General features: G+C 30.4%; 1 protein-coding gene across 1 annotated transcript in view; it reads left to right on the top strand.

Annotated features, from left to right (window-relative positions):
* The window catches only part of LOC108778867 (uncharacterized), a 110993-nt gene that overhangs the window by 25879 nt on the left and 77911 nt on the right, over positions 1-7203 (top strand). The window lies entirely within an intron of this gene.

Here is a 7203-nt window from a genome sequence, read left to right on the forward strand (position 1 = left end):
ATATTCTAATTTTTAATTGTGTCTAAAGCGGCTAAGTATTTTATTGTATTCTTTTTCTTTAGAAATTCACATTATTTTTTTTGTTTACTTACGAATTGACTCTCATTGTAATTCACCTTGTTTTAATTATTAAATTGTAATATATTACCACGAAAAGTAACTGATTATTAATTATTAAAGTTGTCAATACAAAGTGGACATACGTAAATTGTATTCGACTGTCATGGGACATTTCGACTACCCGCGGAGCGGTGAGTGGGACAATGCAATATTTGGTTGATTTTCGAATCGCCTCCGTCTAGCTTTCGCTGTCCCTCTCACAACAACGCACCGCGCATAATATATTACCAGGAAAAATTACCGTTTTTCATTTATTTAATAATTTTGACTTTTTTGTTTTATAATATGCAATCGCGTTAACGAAAAAAAATTAATATGTTGTTATAAATCTGACGTGTCAATATTAGACGGTTAGTGAAAGCAGCCTTGGGGATTGTTATCAAAACATTTTAATAACTTAATTTTTTAAAAATAAATAACTTAATTTTTTAAAAATAAAAGTGGTAAAGAACATTCAATCCTTTACAGAATTAAATTTAAAGAATTAATTACATAACTGGTACTCAGTCCTTCATTTTTTAAATAGTTCTTTATAGACTATAGTAATTTAACTTTAAATTATTTAAAACAGTGAAATCTAACCAATTAGTACTTTATCGCTTTGAAATGTGATTTGAACAGCACGAATCGTTTAATTAATATGATAATGTAATAATATGCACCGAAGATATACCTACGATATCACAATAAATAAAAATATATTGTCCGAAGTCGACACGTTAATTAATACGCCTCCGCCTCGCTTTCGCTATCCCCCTCACCTCACCGCTCCGCGCGTAGAACAATGACATTCGATCATCGTGGAGCATTTGGACTGCACGTGGTGAGATGAGGAGGGGAGGGTTGGGCAAATGCAACTTTCAGCTGATTTTCGAATCGCCTTCGTCTAGCTTTCGCTGTTCCCCTCACCTCACCGCACCGTGCGCAGAACAATAACATTCGACTGTCATGGGACATTTCGACTGCACGCGGAGCGGTGAGAAGGAAAATGCAACTTTTGGCTGATAACATATTGCGGAAATTTTTTAGAAAACTGTAATATGCAAATTGTAATCTGTTTTACTTATATGTATGTATGTTCATTTTGAATTTGCACCTTGAATGATCTATTAGTTACTTTTCGTGGTACATATTCAACATAGAAAATATACTTTATGTATGTTGCAGTTATTTTCTAGAACACTGTAATATTTTTATTGTAATCTGTTTTACTTATATGTAGGTATGTTCATTTTGAATTTGCATCTTGAATAATCTATCATTTACTTTTCGTGGTACATTTTAATATAAAGTGTTCTAGGTAGCACAATGTGTATTCTATATTAGACGTTCTTTGATAAGGATCCAAACCGAGAATCGAAACGTAAGAAAAATTGTATATTTTCAATAATCCGTATCAACACACATTAACATCCTGTGTACAAGACTCGATTAGGCATTTTTCTTTTTCTTTTAAATGATTATCTAATAATAATATATTAACCACGAAAAGTAACTGATATATTATTAAATCTGCCAGTTCAAAGTGAACGTACATATAACGAATATTTTCTATGTTGAATATGTACCACGAAAAGGAACTGATAGATTATTCAAGGTGAAAATTCAAATTGAACATACATACATATAAGTAAAACAGATTAGAATTTGTATATTACAGTTTTCTAGAAAATAACTGCAATATGTTATTCTTAGTGCACAAAATATAAAAGTTGGTTATTGAGATTTAATTTGAAATTTATACTAGACCGTACAATAAAAAATAATTGCTTGTAATTTCAGAGTATCAATTTGTTAATGACTCAAAAAAGAACATGGCGGCCTGCTCTCAAAAAACTTCCGATGGATGAAACAAATAGTTGAAGTAAAAGTTATGAAAATAGTTTAGATTAAAAGCAGCCTATCAAGTATAACTATCATAGTTATCATGTATGTTGTTTGTCAGTTGGTTCACAAAGTGCTACAAAATGTAACAGTGTTTCGATAATGATTAATTTAAATATTCGCTTTAACCATTGATTGGCAGAGAGAGAATTAAAAATTAAAGAAGAAAAATTCTACATTTCTACATAATTCTGTGTATTCACTTCGTTATAGAGCTTTTAAAGATACGGTTCTAATGCAATACTTTTTGTATTTCATGTGTTATTATACCTACTCTGTAATAGTTTTGACATTACTTTTGACATCGAAAAACTCATCAAATTTTGAGAGCAGGCCGCCATGTTCTTTTTTGAGTCATTAACAAATTGATACTCTGAAATTACAAGCAATTATTTTTTATTGTACGGTCTAGTATAAATTTCAAATTAAATCTCAATAACCAACTTTTATATATTGTGCACTAAGAATAACATATTGCAGTTATTTTCTAGAAAACTGTAATATACAAATTCTAATCTGTTTTACTTATATGTATGTATGTTCAATTTGAATTTGCACCTTGAATAATCTATCAGTTCCTTTTCGTGGTAAGTACATATTCAACATAGAAAATATTCGTTATATGTACGTTCAATTTGAACTGGCAGATTTAGTAATATATCAGTTACTTTTCGTGGTAATATATTATATTAGATAATATCATTTAAAGTATTAAAGGTTTAAATTATTAGGTTACATTATTAGATAATCATTATAATTTAGAATGGTACAAATTTTTGGGGTCAATTTTCAAAGGATGATATTTATTGGGTTTTTTATTTTGTGATTAGGTAATCGTTTTAATTTTGAAAGGTTCAATTTTTGTAGTTTTCATTTACTTTTCGTGGTACATAACATAGAAAATAACATAATATGTTCACTTTGAACTGGCACATTTAGTAATATATCAGTTACTTTTCGTGGTCATATATTATATTAGATAGTATCATTTAAAGTATTAAAGGTTTAAATTATTATGTTACATTATTAGATAATCATTTTAATTTAGAAAAGTTCAAATTTTTGGGGATAATTTTCAAAGGTTGAAATTTATTGGGTTTTCTATTTTGTGGTTAGATAATCGTTTTAATTTAGGAAGGTATCTGATTATGGTCCCGCTACTTGGTTTCTTACTCTTAGTCCTTGTGAATGGCTATGGACAGATTTAATAGAATATCTTCGTGAAGTAAATCCATTGTTTGCTCAAAAATCTGCAAACAAACTTATTGCTCTTGATCCTGTATCAACTTCCAGATTTATAGATAATAAATTTAACGCTATGCTGGATTTTATTTGTTGAATTAGTAATCCAATTGGAGAAGTTATTCATTACTTTTGGCGCCGTGAATATCAGAGTAGAGGTATGCAACATTTCCATTTGTTAATTTGGATAAAAGATGTACCGATAATTGGTGAATCTTCTAATGAAGATATTGCATATTTTATTTTAAAATATGTTACCATACTTGTAGAATACCAAATAAAAATATATCACCGGAATTATATCGACGTGTTGATAGTCATCAACAACATACCTAAACATAATAATTATTGTTTGCGTATCAAAAAGACCAAAATGAAAATTTCAAAAGTATGCAGGTTCGGTTTTTCACGATCTATAACGAATACATTGATAATGAGAGATGTTGCTGTTTCTATAGCAAATAGAAAAAGATTAAAAATGAAAAGTAGGATATATGACTTACCACGATCTAGTGAGGAAATTAATATTAATGTATATAATCCAGCTATTCTTATTGCATGGGAAGGGAATATGGATATTCAGTTTGTAGGTGAAAAATCTACACTGTTGACTTGGTATACTACTAAATATGTTTCTAAAGCGGAAAAAGTAATATAGATACATTTGAAAAAATAAATTCAACTAAATCTTTAAGAAATTGTCTTTGGAATCTTGGAATGCGTATGTTGAATCATAGGGAGTGTGGGGTTCTTGAAGCTGCTGACACTTTATTGGGAATTCCTTTATATGGTACTGATAAGAATACTACTGTAAGGTGGTTAGATGTGAATATGATTAGAAATAGAAAACTTAAATCTTTAAAAGAAATTGAAATGTTAAATGCAGAGTCTACAGATATTTTTTGTCCATCTTTAATTGATACTTATTATCCAAATAGGCCTATACAACTAGACTGTACTAATTTATATGATTATGCAAAATGGTATGATATTATGAAATTTAAACCATTTTCTAAAAATGTAGAATAATATGTACTCAATGAATTTTTATATTTAAAGAAACGTAAACGTGGATATCTTATCAATCATTATAGATACAATGTTCATATACAATATTACTGTTATTTAAACCTTGGAGAAATATAGATGAATTAAAAAATGGATGTAACAGTTATGCAGAAGCATTTTCTTTAGTACAGTTTGAACTTCAAGATGCTCTTCGATATCATGAAAAAATGATTGATATTCAACCCTTTTGTAGAAGAGTACTACTGAGCACTAGGAGTATTTTGAGGCACTACTGTACTACAGCACTACTCAGCACTACTGTACTACTACAGCACTACTGCGCTGGTGTAGTAGTACAGTAGTGCTGAGAAGTGCTGTAGTACAGTAGTGCCTCAAAATACTCCTAGTGCTCAGTAGTACTTTTCTACAAGAGAACAAGGTATGGATAATATGAAAGAATTAATTGAAGAAAAAATATTAGAAGGTTCAAAAAATAAAAATGATAATTCTAATAATTGTGTATTAGAATGTGTTCCTGTAGAACTTGAAGGCGCTATGAAAGATTTTAAAGATGTTGGCGACAAATATGAAGTTAATAATGTTGATGAAATGATAGCGTAATTAAATTCTGATCAAAAACGAATTTTTGATAAAGTTACTGCTAGTATATTATCTAATAGTGAAATTCTTAGATTATATATAAGCGGTGAGAGTGGTACAGGAAAAAGTTTTTTGATAAAAACTATTAGAAGTTGGATTAAAAAATACGTTGAAAAAGATACAGCAACAACTGCACCAACTGGTATAGCCGCTTTCAATATTGATGGACTTACTATTCACAGGTTATTTCAATTACCAGTAGAACTAGAGTTCCTAGAAGTAAGAGTTGCGTCAATCTTCTAGTTGGATTAAAAATGGCGTACTATTGCGCATGTCCATTCGGGCTATGCGCCTATGCCATTTTCGCGATTGCATCATATTTTTGGAAAAGCGTTGCCGGCTTTGACTGAGCACGCACTGAGCACCCTGATGGCCGTATCGACCTCCTATTTCATTCTAATTATTAGCGAATAAGTAGGTATATATATGTAATTAAGAATTAAATTTTTAAAATTTTACAAAGTAATAAAAAATGAGGATGTATAAGAATAAAGTTAGTGTTATAACCTCAATCCTGTTCTCAGTAAAAGAATTCATTTTACGTTGCGCAAGTGTGTGCAGGTCCCCTTCCATATACTCAGTTATCACTGATTGGTTCCGCCATTATTCATCCAGCCAATCAGGAAGAGGACAAGATTAACTCAACTCTTACTTCTAGGAACTCTACAGAGCATGGTCGTACTGCCAAATACAAACAATTTTCTGATGTAGTTCTTAAATTTATACGAAAAGAACTTAAAAACGTTGCTTTAATAATTATCGATGAAGTTTCAATGATTTCAAATATTACATTAATGTACATACATCTCCGATTAACAGAGATATTTAATACTGATGAATCAGATAATGGATGGTTCGGTGGAAAATATATACTTCTATTTGAAGATCTTTTGCAACTTCCACCAGTGCATGAGGAACCACCATTTATTGAGTTATTAACAACAAAAATTGAAAAATATGTTGGAGGGATGGGATCAATGAATTTATGGTCTTTATTTAAATATGATAAATTGCAAATTAATATGCGACAACAAAATGATAACTCTTATCGAGATATATTATCGAGAATACCGCTAGGAATTGTAACAGATTCGGATACAGCTGTTTTAAATGCAAGAAAAATACAATTTACAGAGGCTACTTGTGATGGTCGATTACATGAATTATGTAATTATTTGGAAAAATTGCCATTGGATACAGTTTGTTTACTTCCAACTTGTGCATTATGTGATACTTTGAACACTGCAATGTTAAATCGAATTTCTTCGGATGAAGTAGAACTCATTGCTCAAGACATAACAGACTGTGTACTAGGGTGGCCCTTAATAAAAAAAAATTTTTTTTTCGCTCCCTGTAAATAATTCTTGTCTATGAGCCAAAAAAATAAGATCCTGAAAATTTCAGCCCGATCGGATAATTTTAACAGGTGCCTGCGGAGACTTGAAATTTAACATTGTTTTTAAACGGGAAAAACAGAAATTTTTTTAATTTTTTCATAACTTTTTTTATATGATATTAACAAATCTACAATCGTGCATACTTTTTCTCAAACGTCTTCTGAACACCCTAAAAAAATTGCCATAAAAAAAAATTCCTGCTGACATATAACGTTTTTAATGTCGGCAATTTTTCGCTAAAAAATCAGAGAGAGACTAAAATTTCATCATTATTGCTCCGAAACTCTCTCACGACACTTCCTAAAATTATGAGCCGGTACATTTCATATTCTTTGATATTTTACGAGTAAAATGAGCCCCGAATGAGTCGACTGCGACCATTCAAAGCCGAGTTGGCGTATTTTTTGAACAAAAATATTTTTTTTTTTTAAATTTGCTAATGGAAATAAAATGGCTATTTTTCGCTGTTATATTTACTAAACAAAAATAAACAACATTGTGCTATTGAGGATCGTATATCTTTCCCCTTTTGTACTCCTATTGACCTACTTATCTGTCCACAAAAAAATTTTGAAGTAACGAATGTAACTCCGTACCCTAGTAAACGAATGTAAACTCCGTAACCTAGTAAATATTCGCTTATTTCTGTGTAGCTGCTACACAGGAACTGACGTATTCCATGAGAAATAAGTGAATATTTACTAGGTTACGGAGTTTACATTCGTTTACTAGGGTACGGAGTTACATTCGTTACTTCAAAATTTTTTTGTGGACAGATAAGTAGGTCAATAGGAGTACAAAAGGGGAAAGATATACGATCCTCAATAGCACAATGTTGTTTATTTTTGTTTAGTAAATATAACAGCGAAAAATAGCCATTTTATTTCCATTA

Source organism: Cyphomyrmex costatus, unplaced genomic scaffold (genome assembly GCF_001594065.2).
Source record: "Cyphomyrmex costatus isolate MS0001 unplaced genomic scaffold, Ccosl1.0 scaffold521, whole genome shotgun sequence".
NCBI lineage: Eukaryota > Metazoa > Arthropoda > Insecta > Hymenoptera > Formicidae > Cyphomyrmex > Cyphomyrmex costatus.